The sequence below is a fragment of the Xyrauchen texanus genome, chromosome 29 (genome assembly GCF_025860055.1).
Source record: "Xyrauchen texanus isolate HMW12.3.18 chromosome 29, RBS_HiC_50CHRs, whole genome shotgun sequence".
Taxonomy (NCBI): domain Eukaryota; kingdom Metazoa; phylum Chordata; class Actinopteri; order Cypriniformes; family Catostomidae; genus Xyrauchen; species Xyrauchen texanus.
Genome location: NC_068304.1, coordinates 35,964,217 through 35,984,559, shown reverse-complemented (window position 1 = coordinate 35,984,559; position 20,343 = coordinate 35,964,217). Strand labels below are relative to the sequence as shown.

The following is a 20,343-nucleotide window of genomic DNA, read 5'->3' as shown; positions in this document are numbered from 1 at the left end:
AGTTAATAATATTAAGAAGAGGATCTGAGATCACAGGGAGTACCTCTTTTAAGAGCTTGGTTGGTATTGGATCTAACATACATGTTGTGACTTTTGATGTTTCAATACGTTTTGTTAGCTCTTCATGAACTATGACAGCGAAGGATTGAAGTTGCTCATGAGGAAAATTATGATACACTGTTTTCTGACATTTTGTTTTGTAGCAGATTGGAATGCAAAAACAATATTTGCTATGATATACAATGTACCTTTATTGACGTTTACCCTGCTATAGTTTACTTCCTTTTTCCTTCGTTATCTTTGTTTGCGGCTTTCCAGGCTATGCGTTGTTCACTCTCTGTATCTAACATAACATAAGAATTTTGAATGTTGCTTCCGAATGTTCCAGGAACCAGACATTGGCCCCATTATGTTGAGTTGACAAGTGCCAACTAACATCAGACATTTCTGCATCGGTTCAAATGTGTTTCTCTTCTCCTATGGTGCGACTGGTAGTGTGTTGTGTCAGCTGCGTCGGAGACCTGGATTCTTGTCCCACGTTAAAACCAGGGAGTAATCACATTCAAATAATCAGTGACGAGAGCAATTCTGAGGTCGCATTTTCCCTCTAAGAATACAAATTTACTCCACTGATGATTAGGTTTAGGGTTTGGGTTTGGGGGCATAGTTAATAAAATATGCTTTCTTCCTTTACAGCTTACAAAACTGGACCTCACATGTACCCTTACGTTAAAAAACACTTTCATGCTTCAGGCACTGCGGGTAGTGCTTCAAATCTCGATATGAACAGGGCAAGTTTAGTTCAAGAAAAGTCAACCTGCTGTTTCTGAATTAACTGTGAGATCAGTCTGCGGCGAAACACAATCCTGCTTTGATCCTGCTTTGGCTTTTTTTTTACTATTTTTGTAGACAGAGCAAAATTAAACAACAAAGCTAGTCGTATTGTGTCTAGAAAGTTATTTGAAAATAACTTCTTGTTTATAGAACTGTTGTTGTAGTATAAAGGCAATATCACACTTAAAATCATGTTTTTATATTGATTTGACTGCAGAGCCGTGCTGATATTCAGGACATCAGCACTCTTCTGGAAACAGAAGTGATTATGATGAGCATCATTATATCATTGTGCTAAATAAATAGGCCAAATTTCCCATCTTCCTCTAACTCACCATTGATTTCTAGATATAAAGCACTACCATATATAGTATGAACAGTACATTACAGTCTTTAGGGTGATGATATTAAGATATTTATCAAATAATAATTCAGGTCTTTACTTAAAGTCATTTAGAAGTGTGTGGATCTATTTTCTTCATACAGCTGATAGTGAGATATGTCATGACATATGAAAATAGACAGAAAAGAAATTAGGAGAACCCTTTCATGAGGAATTGGTACACGCAGTGCAGTCTTACATGCAGATTAGAGGGCAAATATGAGACTCAGTCCTATTTCAAATGAAACTTCTGTGTCAGAGCTCAGCTATTTCAGAATCACATTATGAAATCAAGTCAAGGAGTTCGACCAACTATTTCCAGAACTAAAGGTGCATACACATGGTTTTATGACTCACCAGTCCAGTCCAGAGTGCAGTCTGTATTGCCTGACAATTACTAGAAGATTAGCTCTCTTAGACCCATTGAATAATGGAATAAATACAGTATGTGCAGTCAAAGTACCAGCATGACCCTTTTCTATATTCGACTGAGCCCGAGTTGCTGAAATGCTGCAGTATAAATGTTTTCTTTTGTTTAGTTGTCTAAGCAGTTCAGCTGTTGAAACCTTTCTTTCAGATTGTCCTCATGGTTGTCATCTAATTGTTATTCTAATGCCCTAAAATTTCTGGTGGGGCCAATCATTTCACTTATGAATGGCTAATCATGATGAAATTGGAGATTACTTTTCAAGGAATAAATGCAACAAACAATAATGAAATCAATAAGATGTAAAAACAACATCAGAGACACAAAAGGAAAGGTCTGAACTAAAAGCTAATTTGACTGCCAGCTTGACTGTCTAATGAAATATTTAAGCGAGTGACAAGATTTTAGAAGCGTATGATCGGTGTCATGAGTATCCAGCTGTTGTAAACAACACAGTCACCATGATAGTGTTACTGTGATAGCTTCACTCACTCTGCACAATAAATTACACTGATACAGTACAGCCAAAGCAACAAAAGTTACTCAGTTATGGTAAAATTTACTTAGATTATAGTGCAGTTATATTTATTTATGTATTCACACTGTTTATGCTAGAACAGTGCTGCAGTTACTGTATATAAATATTGTGCAGTTTTCAAATGGCTCATTTTTTACACTTTTAAGGATTAGTAAAGATTTAAAAAATGATCACTATTCTTTGATTCCGAAGCATTGGGAATCGACTCAAGATTGGATTCGGCTCAGGGGTGTGGCATGATCATTGGTGATTCATACAATTACCTGTAAATATAAAAACAAGTGTGTGGTATGCTTTCTATTCATGGAAGATTTCTCTTCTGTTTTTTCTTGAGAATCGAGAAACTTTTTTTGGAATCCACTGTTGGAAACCTGGAATCAGAATCGTGGAATCGAACATGCCTGATGTAAATATACAAATAAAAGACCTAAATATAAATATTACATTAAAATCTTTGAAGAAAAATCTAAATTTTTATGTTAAATCTGATTGTATATTTTATCTATCTATCTATCTATCTATCTATCTATCTATCTATCTATCTATCTATCTATCTATCTAGATGTCTGTCTGTCTGTCCGTCCGTCCGTCCGTCCGTCCGTCCATCCATCCGTCCGTCCATCCATACATCCATAGTATTTATAAATGTATACCTTAAATCTAAATGAAAATGTTAGAAAATGTTGAAAGTGTTAAATTGAAATTGAAAATGAAAAAAATTGTCTAAATGAAAATCTTAAATGTAACTATACATTTAAAAGCTGAATCTGAATGTAAATACTAAATATATATTTAAACAAATATGTATAACTTGATATAAACGTTTAATCTAAATCTTGTAACACAATTTATAGAGAATATGCAAATTACGAGAGAGAAAGAGAAAGAGAGAGAGAGAGAGAGAGAGAGAGAGGTTAACAAGCACTTTATTATTCTTTGAACCTTAAATCACGTTACATTACTGGCAATTATTAAAAAATAATAAATTAAAAAATAAAAATAAATTACTTAATTAAAAATTCACAATCAGTTGATCATTTTGTACTATACATAGTACCTCATTAAAACACCATACATCACAAAAAAAACCACATTATTTGTAAGTCTATAATAAGCTGAATTCGATTTTCAGTCTTCCCTCTACCAACCCTCTAAACATCATTTCAGAATCTATTGTAGCAAGTTGCAAACCTTTGTTCTTTCTTGTTTTCCAAATTGCAAGTTTAGCTGTTCCCATCAAATAATTTAATAAACATATTTTCCTCCTCATTGAAAAACTATACTTCATTCCCCAATAAACACTTTATCGGAAAAAACCTCATTAAAACTTCTAAACCAAGTCTTAAGCAAAACAAAAAGCTCTTGTAATCTGTTACACCTTAAAAACAAATGTTCTAGATCCTCCTGCTCCCCACAAAATCTACATTCCCCAACTACTGCCGGATTCAGGTGTGCCACATGTCGGTCCGTAGCTATGGCCCCGTGAATAATCCGCCACTGTAGATCAGCGCTGCGCTTCTCTACAGGGGGTTTATACAGGGTCCGCCACCTGTCCCGCACGAGAAAGTCTGGTTGTAACAGTTCTGGCCATCTAGAAGCTTTTTGCCTCTTCAATGAATCTCGATGTGTGACTTTAACTGTAGTGCAGTATATTGCTTTCTTAGACACCTTTTTAAAATGGTCCAGCTGAGGGGTCTTAAAAGATAAAATCGAGTCTGCAACTTCACCTTCCTCTTCTTCATTTATGACAGGTGAAATGTTTAATTCTGGAAAATCTTGACCAGTTCTCATGTCCTGTGTTTGTCTCAGTCCTATCCAAGTCCTGCAGCTGCTTGGAAGTGCATTACAGATTTCTTCTTTCAATTTTGAAACAAGACGCAAGGACTTTAACCCCGTCAGCTCTTGAAGTGCCTCAATGGATTTCCAGCCCCTTTCATCCAGGAGATGTCCAAGTTTCTGAACACCATTCCTCAACAAACATCTCCTCACGCTCACGGAGGACAACAGTCTAGTCTGGACCATTGGGTTGAAAAACAAAGGTTCCTCTGGAGTCCAATGTCCTTGGTCACCCATATCTCGCTCCACTCTTAAAACAGTTCTCCATGTCTGCAGCATAGACTTATAAAAAGGTGGAAGCTCTGACAGGCTTACTTCCTCAAGTCTCATTAAAAACAAGTGTCTATCAAATCCAAGTCCTCCTGCCCGCTTCAAAAACACACTTGCAGTTTTGGCCCACACCACATCTGTTTTGTAGAGAAGTCTCTGCACAGCTTGAATCCTAAAAGCCCGGATCCGACTCCTCACATCTACCAAGCCTTGACCGCCCTCTTGAACTGGTAAGTAAAGTGCAGCTGCACGGATCCAGTGCTGTCCACTCCAGAAAAAATTAACAAATGTCCTTTGTATCATAGAAATTAGCTCTTCAGGAGGCTCCATAGTTATAGTCCTGTGCCACAACATAGATGCAGCGAGATTATTGACAACCAGAGCTCTCCCCTATAGGACAATTGTGGCAATAGCCATTTCCATTTCGACAATTTAGCAGATACCTTCTCCAGCAGACCCTCCCAATTTTTCTTTTGAAATTGGTCGTTCCCCAAAAAACTCCTAGTGTTTTCAATCCGTCCTGTCTCCACTGTAACCCACCCGGGAGTTGAGGAAACCCAAAACCTTCCCACCTACCAATAATATACCCTTCACTTTTAGACCAATTAACTCTAGCAGAAGAGGCTTTTTCATAGATTTCAATAGTTTGGTTTAAGGTTGTAATATCCTTTTGACTTGTGATAAAAACACTAATGTCATCTGCATACGCAGATAAAAAAACTTAAAATTATCATTTGAATTAGGAATTACAAATCCTTCAAGATTCCTCCTCAATCTGCACAACAAAGGTTCGATAACCAAACTGTATAATTGCCCAGAAAGTGGACATCCTTGTCTAATGCCTCTCGACACAGGTATTGGTTCACTTAGCCCACCACCTGCTTTCACCATAACAGAAACATTACAATACAACAACCGAATATAGGATATAAATCTGTCACCAAACCCAAAATACTTTAACACATTAAAAAGATATTGATGGTCAACCCGATCAAAAGCTTTTTCTTGATCTAAGGAGAGAATTCCAAGATCAACATGATAAAAATTATTGATATTAATTATATCCCGTAATAGAAAAAGATTATCCATTATAGATCTTTCAGCTATACAATACGTTTGATCATTATGAACCAACAAGTCTAAACAGTGTTTAAATCTATTTGATAAGCATTTGGAAAATATTTTGTAATCAGAACATAATAAAGATACTGGTCTCCAGTTTTTGAGAAGTCCCAAGTCCCCTTTCTTTGGAAGCAGCGACAAGACTGCTCTACGACAACTTATGGGAAGGGTTTCACTTCTAATGCAGTCCAGCAACACTTCGTAAAAATCTTGTCCAATTATTTCCCAGAACTGTTGATAAAAGTCTATAGGTAGTCCATCAATTCCAGGAGCGGCCAATATGCAACTGACGCATTGCTTCTGTAAGTTCTTTAAAAGTGATCAAATTGTCCAGAGCCTTTTTCTGTTCATCCCCAAGCTGAGGTAATTCCTTAAGCAAATCATGAACACTCTCAGTATCACAGCTCTCAGCACTGTATAATTGTTTATAAAAATCTCTTGACAACTTTCTCATTTCAACTGGATTTGATGTTACTGATCCATCCTGACGGCGAAGATGACACATCTGTTTTTGATTAGTATATTTTTTTCAAGATTAAAAAGAAAGCACTTGGAGCATCCATATCTTTGATAGTGCAAAATCTTGCCCGTATCAGTGCTCCTTTGGCCTGCTCTTGTAAAAAGAATTCAGCTCTTGTTTTTCTTTTTCAAACCATCACAATGTACACCTTCATTATTAGTTACAAGATTTTTTCCAACAACTCAATGTCCTTTTGTAGAGTTTTTACTGTTGTTTTGACAAAAGTTGATGTATGAAAAGCATAATTCTGACAAAATAATCTTATATTCGCCTTTCCCACATCCCACCATTGACAAAGATTCTCAAACAAAAGCTTCTTCAACTTCCATTCACTCCAAAACACTTTAAAACTCTCACAGAAAAAAGCATCATGTAATAATTTAACATTCAAATGCCAGTAATAATTAGATCTTAATGTCTTCTTTACATTTAAAACCAACGTGATCATATGGTGGTCTGAAAACCCGTTTGGAAAAATACAAGCATCAATTACTCTATTATTCCACATTTCCGTCATATAAAACCGATCCAATCTTGCACCCCAAAATCTATTGTCACACATTTTCAACCACGTATACTGTTTCACCCGATATTTCTTGTTCTCCATACATCTGTTAATTGAAACTCATGCATAACTTTTAACAGTGTGCTACTTGATTGACTATGAGGCTCTTCCCCATTTCTATCCACTGTAAAATCTGTTGTGCAATTCCAGTCCCCTCCAATTACAAGACACACACTATCATCATACTTCTGGATGGCATTTCTCAATTTCAAAAAAATATCTTGTCGTTCAGGACCACTATTGGGGGCATAGACATTAACAAACACAAAACTATTTCCCTCATACTCAATTTCTATTAACAATACTCTACCTTCAACAATCTGTTCCACATTTAAAATGTTAACATTCATGTTTGCAGAAAATAAAATAGCCACTCCTGCACTATTAAATGTCCCATGGCTCAAAACAAACTTGCCTTTCCACCACATACCCCATTCAATTTCATTATCCTTATTTGTATGTGTTTCTTGTAAAAAGAAACATTGATCTTTTTAAATTTAAGAAATTCTGAAACCACTGCTAATTTACCCCTGTCTCTTCCCCCATTAATATTTAGAGAACCCACCCTCAAACTATCCATGTAAGAAAAGAGATATAGAGTGGGGAGAGACAGAAAAAAACAGCAAAGTATAAACGCCACCACGTGAGATTTATTCATCTTGATGTCTTTGAGAAACAAATATCTTTTACGCAGTTTTGTTACCATCTTCTTCAGTCTAAATCTTTTCTTCTTATCCAAAGACTCATAGCTAACCGTTCTATGCAACGACAACACTGTCGCAATAAATTTCTCGAGTCCGGAAAAAAACTGTCACATCAACAGTCTTACCAAAAGTCGAATCTAGGAAGTCATTTATCTCTTGTAAAGTGTACACCTCTCCTACTATCTGTGAGCCCATATCAGAAAACTTCGGAAAGCGTATCATCATCTTTTAACTCTGTATCACAACTTTCTTCATCCCTTGATGCATCAACATTAACACTGGCCACTTCACCATAAATCTGGTCACTCAGATCATCGTTCATTTCACAATTTTCACTTGATTCTGTTTCAGCAACCACTTTCTCATTTTGACCGTTATCAGTAACGCTTTCAGCCTTTTCAACAACTCGAGCATCCAGCTCCTCCACAACTCGAGGCAGCGCGTCCTCTGAGGCCTTCGCCATCACCGCAGCACTTTCGGCCCGGCGCTCGCCACACTCGGCCCGGCGCTCGCCACACTCGGCCCGGCGTCGCCACACTAGTCCGGCGTCGCCACACTAGTCCCGCTACTCCCAGCTTTATGTGGGCATGCTAGTCTCTTATGACCAACATCCCCACACTCAAAGCATTTCATGCTTCCCGTGTTAGCATAAATCATATATGCCTTTCCTTCGTACAGCACTCTAAAAGACACGTCTAAATTTGGTTCATTCAAAAACATGAACACCTGTCTTCTGAAAGACATTACATGTCTTAATGCTTCATTTTACAGCCGAGTGGTAGCGTTTTTATCGCGCTAGCAAATTTTCCGTAACGTGAAAGCCCTCGCTCAATTTCATCATTCGAATAAATGGAGGTATGTTGGATACGGTTACCTTAGTAGTTGGCGCAACAAGCGGCGAAACAATAACAAATTCTCCACTTACCACAATTCCATTAGTTATCAGGCGACTAACTTGAATCTCTTCCTTCACAAAAACGACCACGGCTTTATTCATGCGTGAAGCCGATGCAATATTCTCATGCCCGATCTCCTCTCCAACAGCCATTAGCACATCCTCCACAGTCACACCGGTTACAGGAACACACCTGACGCCATGACGAAGGGAAACAGGTGGCGCTACCCCTACGAAGAGGGACGCCATCCTGATCCCAAACAAAACTCCACAAGTACCTCACACAAATGGAATTAAAGAACTTTTTTTTTTTTTTTTTAAATTATAGAAACCGAAAAAAAAGAAAATAAAATTATAGTATTAGACAGAAAAAGCCCAATAAGTCACCCTCTCCACGTGGGAACCCTCAGATGCCCAAACCTCTCCTCAGAGAGAGAGAGAGAGAGAGAGAGAGAGAGAGGAACATAGAGGATGAGGAACACTTTCTGCTCTTTTGCTCTAAATATAACAATATAAGAGAAACGTTTCTGCCCAAATTTGAAGCCTTGATCCCATCATTCTATGAACTGAGTGACACTGAAAAAATGTCCTTCTTACTCGGAGAAGATGATAATACAGCTGCACTAGCGGCTAAATATGTGCTAGCTATTCACAACGCCAGAGACAGCTAATTCTCTAGAGTGACCCAATGTATTTATTTATGCAGTGTGTGTATATTTATTTATCCATCTATTTACAATGCTACATGTGACATGATTTATACATATATGTTTTGTTTGTTTGTTTGTTTGTTTTATTAGTTATATATAATATGTTGATACTTTGGCAACATTGTGTTACACAGTCATGCTAATAAAGCAAATTTGAAATTGAAATTGATTGAGAGAGAGAGAGAGAGAGAGAGAGAGAGAGAGAGAGAGAGAGAGAGAGAGAGAGAGAGAGAGTCTTAGTGGGAGGAGTGAGCATTGAGGAGTACTGCGGTGTTGAGAGAGCAACAGGTCTACAGCAACTGCTCTTCACTCGCGCGCACAGACTGCACAGCTGAACGATCAAATACTGTTTGGCTCTTCTGATACTGCCGCTGATTTATAATAACCGGAACATACCGACGAAAGAATAATCGGTGAGTAAAAACATTGACGTGTCATTTTTATTTGTTTATAAATTCGTACTTCTGGTGATGCTTTTTAAACCTTCACGTCAGAGATGAAACTATTAATCGAACTCAGGTTTGACTTAAAATAAAATTATATATTTTATTTATTTTTCCAACTGCTAGCGCCCTTTCCTTGAATCGTTATTGTCATAACAGCGAATGACTGTGGCAGTGAATAGATCAGAGTCTTCTGGAAATCCAATGAAAACAAGTGTGTGTGTGTGTGTGTGTGTGTGTGTATGCGTGTGTGTGTGTGTGTGTGTGTGTGTGTGTGTGTGTGTGTGTGTGTGTGTGTGTGTGTGTGTGTGTGTGTGTATACGCGTTTAGCTTCATACCGGCAGTGGAATCTGAAATTAAGTGCCATTTCAAACCAGCGAATAAAAATTGTACTAACAAGTACTACCATGCATTTTTTGGCTACAGTCATACCATGTCTTATGCATACAGTGCTGTTAAAAAGTATTTGCCCCCATCCTGATTGCTTCTGTTTCTCATACTATATAGTAAAACAAAATCTAACATAAAACAAAGGCAATCTGAGTAAACACAACATACAGCTTTTAAATTAGAATGTTATTGAAGCATAAAAGTTATCCAATACAAACTGGGCCTGCATTCATATTGGGGTTCAGCTGGACTAGACACAACCCAGATCAGATTTTAATCATCTTTTTAATCATAATTTCTGGAATTTCTTTTGACCTTGGCATAGTGTGCTACTATGTGAGACCTGCCAGCCATGATCAATCAGATCAACACATAAATAGGACATTTTCAGCAGCATGAAGTTGGCTAAAAAGATCTCACATAGTAGCACACTATGCCAAGGTCAAAATAAATTCCAGAAATTATGATTAAAAAGGTGATTAAAATACATCAGTCTGGGAAGGGTTACAAAGCTATTCCAAAGGCTCTGGGACTCCAAAGAACCACAGCGAGAGCCATTATCTCCAAATGGAGAGCACTTCGCACAGTAGTGAACCTTCCCAGAAGTGGCTGAACTTCCAAAATTCCTCCAAGAGCACAGCAACGACTCGTCCAGAAAGTCACAAAAAAGCCAAGGACAACATTCAAGGAACTGCAGGCCGCTCTCGCCTCAATAAAGGTCACTTTTCATGACTCCACCATCAGAAAGACACTGGCCAAAATGGCATCCATGGAAGAGTGGCGAGACGAAAACCATTTAATTTATCCAAAACACACCTTGATGATCCTCAAATTTTTGGGAGAATGTTCTGTGGACATTGAGTCGAAAGTGGAACTGTTTGGAAGACAGGGGTCCCATTTCATCTGGCATAAATCAAACGCATAATTACACAAAAAGAACATCATACCTACGGTCAAGCATGGTGGTGGTCATGTGATGGTGTAGGGATGCTTTGCTGCTTCAGGGCCAGGACGACTTGCAATAAATGAGGGAAACATGTATTCTGCTCTCTAAAGTAGAATGTCCGGTCATTAGTATGTGAGTTTACTGGCAACTAGATTATGCAGCAAGACGATGACCCAAAGCATAGGAGTAAGTCCCCCTCTGAATGGCTCAGAAGAAGCCAAATTTAAGTTTTGGAGTGGCCTAACTTGACTCCTGACTTGAACCCGATTGAGATGCTGTGGCAAGACCTTAAATGGGTAGGTCATGCTCGAAAGCCCTCCAATGTGGCTGAACTAAAGCAGTTCTGCAAAGAAGAGTGGGCCACAATTCCACCACAGCGTTGTAAAAGACTGATCACCAGTTATCAGAAGTTTTTGGTTGCAGTTGTTGCTGCTAAAAGTGACACAACCAGCTATTAAGTTTAAGGAGGCAGTTAGTTTCTCACATGAGTGATACAGGTGTTGGTTAACTTTTTTGCTTCAAGAAATATATATATATATATATATTTGAAAACTGTATTTTGTGTTTACTCAGGTTGCCTTGGTTTTATGTAATATCTTGTTTGAAGATCTAAAACAATTTAGTATGAAAAATATAAAAAATAGAAGAAATCAGCACTGTACTTCCCATGGTAGTGCCATAGTATTCTTTGAAGTACACTGGAGTATCAGTAACATGGTTTAGTAGTACATATCAAGGTATCATATTATGATCTGATACTCTCACAGCACCTACAGTCAAAGTATGTTTTGTAAGGGCAGAATGTTTTTTTTTTTAATTGCATAATACTTGTAAGGCAATGCATTAGGGATGCATGATATTGGAAAAAACTGACATTGCGATATTTTGTTTTTCTCCGATTATATATTGCGATTTGAAAAAATACAGGATGACTTCGCCAGGTGACTTGAATAGCTCTATTTGAGAAGAATGAATTATTCTAGAATGATTGGGGTGATTTTGTAGGGAACTGCATTTTCATGGAAAATACTTTTTGACTTATTTTGGGTAGTTTATTTTATTATAATAATTAATACACTGTTTAATTCACCATGGTTCCATTGTATTCATGTAATACTCCTCTATCAATTCACCCTAAAGTCAATGATCTAACATGTTATGATATTAATAATGCATGTTGCTTACCCTAAAATAAAGGGGCTCATTTGTGAATGAAGTGTGGTGTCTAGAAGGGATCCAGGAGATTACAGGAGGCTTTATCTCTGTACTCCAACCATGTTAAAACAGAGCATTACACGTAGGAAGTTTCATTATGACAATAGGGCATTAATGTGAATGACAAAATAAGTAATTCAAAATTTTATTACATTACAGATTAGATTACAAACCTTTGGTAAACGTGTTAATTGGTACCATGTCTTTCGCAAGGTGAAATGTTACTGAATCTGTGATTTTTCTCTGCCGTTTGGAACCTTTCTCGTATGGTGTAACACTGGCAAAGGCATCTGAAATAGTGTTTTGCTTTGGATGGCATTTAGATCTGGCTTTGCACTTGACATACAAAGATTTGCGGTGCTTACTTAAATGATCAAACAAATTGGTCGTGTTTCCTCGTGTTGTGGCAACAATTGCAAGACACTCTCGACAAAGTACCTGTTTTTGGTCAACATCATCCTGTCTGTAGACAAAATATTTCCAGATAACTGACAATGCATTTCATTTTGCAACCAAATCCTCCATTTCTTTTTGCCTGTTCCTCACTCATCATTTCATCAAGCGCAAGCAGAGCCTGCACGTCAACAACGTGCAGCAATAAACGTTTAACATTTTTTTTTTATAATAAACTCTGTGTATCCATGAACCCATAAATCGGAGTAAATTACTTAATATCAGACAGATATAATGCTACTTTTCCTATTGGAAAAAAAAATATTGTGGACTATATTTTTATCTTACTACATCACACGTTCTACGATGTGACTATTGCGGATGCGCACTTTTTAGGCAAATGTTAGCCTCAGTCACTATTGACTTTCATTGTATCTGTTGTTCTTTACAATGAAAGTTAATGGTGACTGAAGCTAGCAATATACCTAAAATCTCCTTTTGTATTTTCCACAAAAGAAAAATTGTTCTAGGGATTTGGAACAACACAATGGTGTGTAAATACCTATTTTGGGGTGAAATTCTTTTAACTGTTTACGCTGGGCAGACAAAATATAATATTTTGTCAATTTGCATGCATGTTTTTGTTGTTTTGGTTAGACGTTTAGGTCAAGAGGTTCGGCTTGTAAGAGGATTGTCTGTTTTAGGTCTGTTTCACAGGTCACTTCCTGCTTTGTACAGATACAGTTAAATGCTGGTGTGTGTGTGTGAGAGAGAGAGAGATCAGGTTAATAGTGTTAACAGAATGGTGTCTTTATTTTCATTTTCTGTTTTTATATTAATTGGTGTTTGCTAAGACAAGCATCACTTTTGCTATTGCTCATGCTTTTCCCAAGTGTTAATCTTTGGCCTGTAACTCCCACACGTTTGTCTAAAGACATGAATGATACCTCAAAACACAAGGCTTGTTGATGTGCTATACATTTTCTAAGCGATCATCACATAAACTGTTTTTGCAGGATGATAAAATGGGTGAAAAAATCCCATAGACTGACATTGGAGGGACCCAAGGCACATCTAGAGACCTGAATATTAAAGTGACTTGTACCCTAGCAACAAACAGCACAACCTAGCAACCATCTACCAAAGCTCAAGCAACCCCCCCAAACACACTAGCAACCAGTGCCCAAGCAATGACCCAAAACACCCTAGAAACCATATATCAATGCCCTAGCAACCATCCAAAACACCCTAGCAACCTAGCATAGCAATGCCTTGGAAATCACTCAAATTTTGCTCAACCTGACAACCTAGCAACCACCCAGAACACCCTAACATCAATTTACCAATGCCCTAGCAACCACCCAGAACATCCTAGCAACCACATAGCAATGTCCTGGCAACAAATGCCCTAGCAACCATCCAAAACACCCTAGCAACCTAGCATAGCAATGCCTTGGAAATCACTCAAATTTTGCTCAACCTGACAACCTAGAACCCAGAACACCCTAACATCCATTTATCAATGCCCTAGCAACCACCCAGAACATCCTAGCAACCACATAGCAATGTCCTGGCAACAAATGCCCTAGCAACCATCCAAAACACCCTAGCAACCTAGCATAGCAATGCCTTGGAAATCACTCAAATTTTGCTCAACCTGACAACCTAGCAACCACCCAGAACATCCTAGCAACCACATAGCAATGTCCTGGCAACAAAACAACGTTTGCTCAACCTGACAACCTATCATCCATCCAGAACACATTAACAACCATCTACCTAACTCTTCAACAACCACCCAAACCACCCTAGCAATCTAACAATGCCCAAAAACCACCCAGAACACACTGGCAACTGCATAGCAATGCCCTGGGAACCACATGACTTTTGCTCAACCTGACAACCTAGCAACCACCCAGAAAACCCTAGCGTCCATTTAACAATGCCCTATCAAACAACCACCCAGAACACCCTAGAGATCATCTTCCAATGCCTGGGCAAACACCCAGAACACGCCAGCAACCATGTACCAACATCTTAGCAACCATCCAAAACACCATAGCAACCGCATAACAACGTCCTGGCACTTTTCTTCAACATGACAATCTATCAACCACCCAGAACACCCTAGCAATCTACCAATGCCCTAACAACACCCAGAACACTCTAGCAACCTTCTACCAATGCCATAGTAACCACATAGAACCCCCTAACAACCATCTACTAGCAACCACCCAGAACACCCTAGCAACCATCTACTAGCAACTACCCTGAACACCATAACAACCGCATAGCAACACCCTTGCATTGTGGTGGTCAGTTGTTAAACACAAATTGCTCATAAATGTACAAATCTAGTTCATAGTACATTAAATAAAATGTATAACCTATTCTAAAAAAAAAATAAAAAATAGTCAAAGCTGCACTCCAATAATCTTACCAAAAATGCTCTAATGAATTATTCAGAGAATGAGAGAGAGTGTGTATAGGGTGATACGGGAGAGTGAATACAGAACAGTCCTGCTGTTACCACGGCGATCATTATTTGTGTGTGCATTGTTTATTTATGTCTAAACAAAGTGCCATCCCTCGCCAAGCGCGCAGTGCAGGCTGGTTCTCTCTGCTGGGTTGTGTGTTTTACACCCTGTTGAGATGACGTGTGAGAATGCTTATACTCTGTTTACTGTTTAATTAGAAACGACAATTTAACATTTTTAAAAAGCTGTAAATTGCCTATGCTAAATTCTAATAACTATGCATGGAGCTTTTATAACTTCATATTAATGAGAGACCACCACATTGTGAAAGCAAAAAGCTGATTAAACATTAGGAAAAGCTAATGTTGACCTTAGACATAAACTTTCCTTATACATATACCTAAATGTTAACATAAAAGTTTTATGTTGATAAAAAAAAAAAATGTTGGACATGTTATGATCAAACAACTACCTATTACACATTCAGATGTTGTAAAAGTCTCTAAAGCGGTTTACAAGGAGGAAATTAGCCTAAAGTGAGACTGACCTTTAGAAATGAATGATCATTACTTTGCACCTGTAGTCTGGATCACATGATGAGATGGGATCAGCCAACCGAAACACTGTTTGACCCTGAGAAAATCTATAATTCTTGTTCAATTCCAATAAGTGCTTACAATAAAACTGCACCCATGTAAAATATGCATAGTGTTGAGATAACAAACTTGTTATCAGTCTCCTCAGTGCCAAGGTTCATTTATATAGTATATAGCATTATATAGCATTAAAAAATAATTATAAATATACAATAACAAGTAAATATTATAAAAAATTATAAGATAGAATAGACACAATCAAATATATTAATATGTAGTTTAAAAATCATATAAACATGTAATATATATAGAATAAATATAGAAAATTCTAAGATTAGAATATACACAATTAAAATATAATAATATGTTGCATTGAGCATATACTGTAAATATATAAAAAAAATATATAAAATGAAAATGATATATAAGAAAGAATAGACACAATTCAAATATATTAATATTTGCATAAAAATCATATAAATATGTATTTAAAATATATAATAATTAAAAAAAAATATTAAAATACATATTTTATTATAATAAATATAATGAAATAAAAATATATAAAATGTGATTGTAATTTATTATAAAATAATATTAAAATAAATATTTATTATATATACTGTATTATATACATATATATATATATATTAAAGCTATAGAATAAACATTAAATAAAGTTCTAAAATAGAATAAAACTTAATATATTTACTATAAATATATATTTTTTTTAATAATTAATAAAATAAATAAATATATAAAATATTATAAGAAAATAATTATTTTTAAATATTAAAAATAATATAAAAATATAGCATGCTCCGTTAGTCATGATTCATTATTGCTGCAGCCTGTAAGCGTGCTTTTAAAGATCTGCCACTCACAGGCTGCTGTTTGATTTAATCAGTGGGTGTGGCAATATCTGTCTTTCAGTGATAGTTCAGATAGTTCAGTGGCATTTTTACAATGTTGCGTCATATTCTTCCAGTTGAAAATAGATTTGCGTTTAGTTGCCAATGTGATACCTTTGGTTTATATTTAGTTTGATTTCTTAGTTTATGATTGTGTGACCCACAATGCAGAAACTCATTTCCTGTCTCATCTGCAGAGCAGATATCTATTACATCATATTTTACCATTCAGGAAATGATGCATGAAACATGGAAAAAATAAACAACTAAGGATATTTTATAACTTGAGGTAATAAAGTGATAAAGAAAGAAAGAATAAGAAAGAATAATCCCATTGTTATGCTGACTGCAAGAATATTTGGACCGGTGATATTGTATGCTACTTGCTTCTGTGGAACAAGAAGCAGAAAGTTAGCCTCAGTTACTATTCATTTTCATTGTATATTTTTCCATACATTGAAAGTGAATGGTGTCAGAGACTAACAAATTGCCTTGCATCACCTTTGAGTGTTCCACAGAAGAAAGTCATGCAGGTTTAAAACAATATGAGGTTGAATAAATGATTGCCAAATTCTCCTTTTGGGGTGAACTACCTTATAAATGTCAAAGTTTACTCCCCTGTCAAAACAGAATGACCCCTTTAAAATACATTTCAAACAGTTAGCTGGTTTCTTTGCCATTTGATATATCAGTGTCACCTGTTTTGGACAAGTAAATGATCGTAGATGCATTAAGGACATGAAGTGAAGCAATAAAAGTGGCATTGTAACACCGTCACTCAAATTCCACTGCTGTTAAGGACATCTCCATGACAACAGACAGAGAGGGAGGGGTTTGTGTGCAGGTATTTTCATTAGATCTGTCCTCTAAATCAAACTACAACTTGAGCCAAAGATCTCCAAGATGTCTCTCCCCCTGATCATTAAACCTGAAAGCCTCTTTATGCTACAGACATCTGGCACCTGTCCACAAGCGTTTTGTACACTGCCCACATTGACCACAACTTCCCTACTGATCAAAAGAGCTGTTGGATTGTGTAGACAGTTCTGTCTGGCTCTATGATTTCACCATCGATTTGTCTTTCACCTGAAGTTAGCAGTTGTGCTCATAAGTTTACATACCACTGCTCCACCTTCTTAAAATAATCATCATTGAAAACAAAGTCGAGATGTTTTTTTCAACTTTGAATGCCCCAAAAAAATTACAATTCTGCCATCATTTGCTCACCCTAACTCACCCTCATTTGCTTTCTTCTATGGAATGCATAAGGGGAAGTTAGGTTCAGGTTTCTGTCAAATTCGGCTCACATATCAAATTCCGTACTCTACTGGACTTGTACCCTGGTCCTTTGCATCGCAAGTGCAATGCTCAATCAGTTACCGCGCAATCTGATCATGCACGAACAAGCTTGTAAATGCAATTGTCTGTGTAATGCAAACATTAAAATGTATATAACCTTAAATGTCATGCGCTAGAGTAAAAGTGTTTTGATGTCAGAAGATAGCATTGTGCAAGGAACAGGGCGAAAAGTAAGTGTTTTTGATAAACTGCCATTGTAATTGATTTGTGTGAAAGGGAATACAAGTTGTTGTTGTAGCATCTATAACGTTTATTTCACCAGGAAACTGCTGCGATGCTTACAGTGAAACAAGCCATGTTAAAATCATCACAAGTTGAAATATTCGAATGCAATTGAATCTCAAATTGGATCTGAAAATTACTATTCCACAGATGGTTGGATCTCTAGGCAGCCCTTGTTTGACTCTCCATTGTAAATGAATGACTTTGGCTCTGTCATTTTATCATAAGCAGTGAAAAGGCGGCATAAGGTTTGTTCTGAGGAAATCATGTCTGACCCCTTGCTGAGGTCAAGACAGACTGACCAGGACAGTATTGACTTGATGTCACACAGAGAGCAGCTAAACCGGTTAGAAGACATTAAGTCAGCGGATTAGAGTAAAATCAGAAGACCCATTGCTACCTGCTCGCTTCAATCCTGATCATTCAGAGACTGATAAACTCCAGACATGAAGAAACAAAAAAAGCAAAGTACAATGATGGTATCAGATGTTATTGAAGCACTTTATTTGATAAAATAATTTCATTTGATTGAACTCTTTTAAACATGAAAATAAAAAATATAAAATGGAAAACGGTCTCAGGTTACACATGAAACCTCTGCTCTGAGTTGAAGGGCACGAGACATTGCGGTAAACGCTTTTGGGGAATTCCTTCTCTGACAACCTAATTGAAGCCCTTATCCATGTCTTATGATTGGCAAAGGTGTTTGGGCCCCGCCCATTTAGGCACGGTTGGCCTATATACCACCATTTCTTCTGAATTTTCTAACTGAAGGACAAAAACGCATCAACTGCGGTCAGGTTTCCGCACTAACTAATTCCACTTGGAATATATATGAGTCATATAATATAATATATAATACATACAGTATAAATGTAACCCTTTCATAACCAGAGGTAGGGAGGTAGGTTTATTCTTATTGGAAGTGCATGTGACTTCTAGTGGGAGTAAATTGGATAGCAGACTACTCAGGCGGCTGTAAAAAATTATAACATGTAGCCTGCCCATAATAAGGAGCTCAGGCTCATCCGTTGGTGTTGAAATAGCAAGGTCTTTAGACAGAGAGGACTCGCGAAGCGATGGACATGTTCCGCGAAGGCCAACCTGCTGCAAGCCATATATCCTGTAGTGATACACCATTTGTCCATGCCCATGAAGACGCTATGATTCTGGTTGAATGCGCTTTCACGCCAATAGGGCCTCACGCCCTGTGATTCATAAGCGAGGACAACTGCATCAGCGATCCAGTATTTCCAGCGAGCCTTTGCTTAGAGATGGACGTGCCTGTTGTGCATCCTCCATAACAAACAAAGAGCTGAAATGACATTCTAAACTGGCGGGTGCGCTCTACATTGATGTGTAATGCCGGCACGGGGCATAATAAATGCATTAAGTGCTCCTCATCCAAATTAGATGGAGGGGAAGCGAAGGCTTGTTGGTGGACTACCTAGGCCCTAAAGGGTGTGGAAAGCACCTCAGGCATATAGCCCTTTTGGGGCTTGACAGTGGCTTTTGAAAGCCCTGGTCCAAATTCTAGACATGAACTGTCAACCGACAGTGCCTGCATATAACCCACCCATTTAACTGAGGCCAGAGCCAATAGGAGTGCGGTCTTAGAGAAAGCATACACAACAACTTAACAAACTCCAATGGTTAGAACAGGACACTCTTGAATGCTTTCAGCACCAGGTTTAAATACCAAGCTGGACTGTAGCAGGGCGACGGGTTTAGGTTCCTCGCTCCCTTGAGAAACTGAAAAATAGTACATGTCTGCCATGGAGGAGTCAGCCTCCGGGGTGTGGTATGCCGACATTGTTGCTACCTAAGCGTTGATGTGGTGGGTTCTGCATCCAGCCGCTCTTGGAGGAACACAAGTATCTCAGCTATGGAGCTGTTCACTGAGTCTAATTTGTAAACACACGCTACTTAGTGCATAGAGACGTCTTGCGAACAGCACTGTAGCTTGTAGAATGACATTCACCCCAGCAGGGCACAGCATTTATGTAAGCTACCACTGTCATGTTGTGCGAACGAATCACCACATTCTGATTCAATACCTCAGAATGCAAAGTCTTCAAGTCGAAGAGACCGCTAGTATTTACAGACAACTGAATTGCCAGGTGCCAAAGGAACATTACGCTGGAGGGTGTCCATCAACAGTGAAGAGAGGGCGGTTCGAGACGAGATGCTGTCGGTCTTGAAAGAAGAACATCCTAAAGAAATGGTGTTCGCGCGCCCGCTTATATAGGACAACTGTGCGCCTTAAGAGGCGGGGCTCAAACACCATTGCCAATCATTAGATTGCCATTATTCTACAAGGGCTTCAACTAGGTCGTCGAAGAAGGAATTCCCCAAAAGCGTTTTCCGCAATGTTGAGGGAACTGAATTGATGAAGGGAGCAAATGGCCCTTTGTGAAATAATTAACTTTCTTACTTTTGTTTGGAACAGCCTTTAGAGTGGTGTCCCCTTCCCGATGTGCCCTTCAAGGGCACATAAATGCAGTTTGGAAAATGCCCATAATGCCCCACAAACTACTGTATACAATAATATAACGTTACATGCTCTTTCCTTCTTTTTTTTTTGTCAT

The 20,343-nt window shown here is 37.8% G+C and overlaps 1 protein-coding gene across 4 annotated transcripts in view; it reads left to right on the top strand.

Annotated features, from left to right (window-relative positions):
* The window catches only part of LOC127622701 (glycerophosphodiester phosphodiesterase domain-containing protein 5-like), a 56,337-nt gene that overhangs the window by 8,067 nt on the left and 27,927 nt on the right, over positions 1 to 20,343 (top strand). For 2 of the 4 annotated variants that reach the window (XM_052096748.1, XM_052096745.1), the window contains exon 1: positions 9,078 to 9,216. The exons of the other annotated variants lie outside the window; for them this stretch is intronic. The gene's annotated coding sequence lies outside the window, so the exon portion shown is untranslated. Of the gene's footprint in view, positions 1 to 9,077; positions 9,217 to 20,343 lie in introns of those variants that run through there. 4 annotated transcript variants of the gene reach the window in all.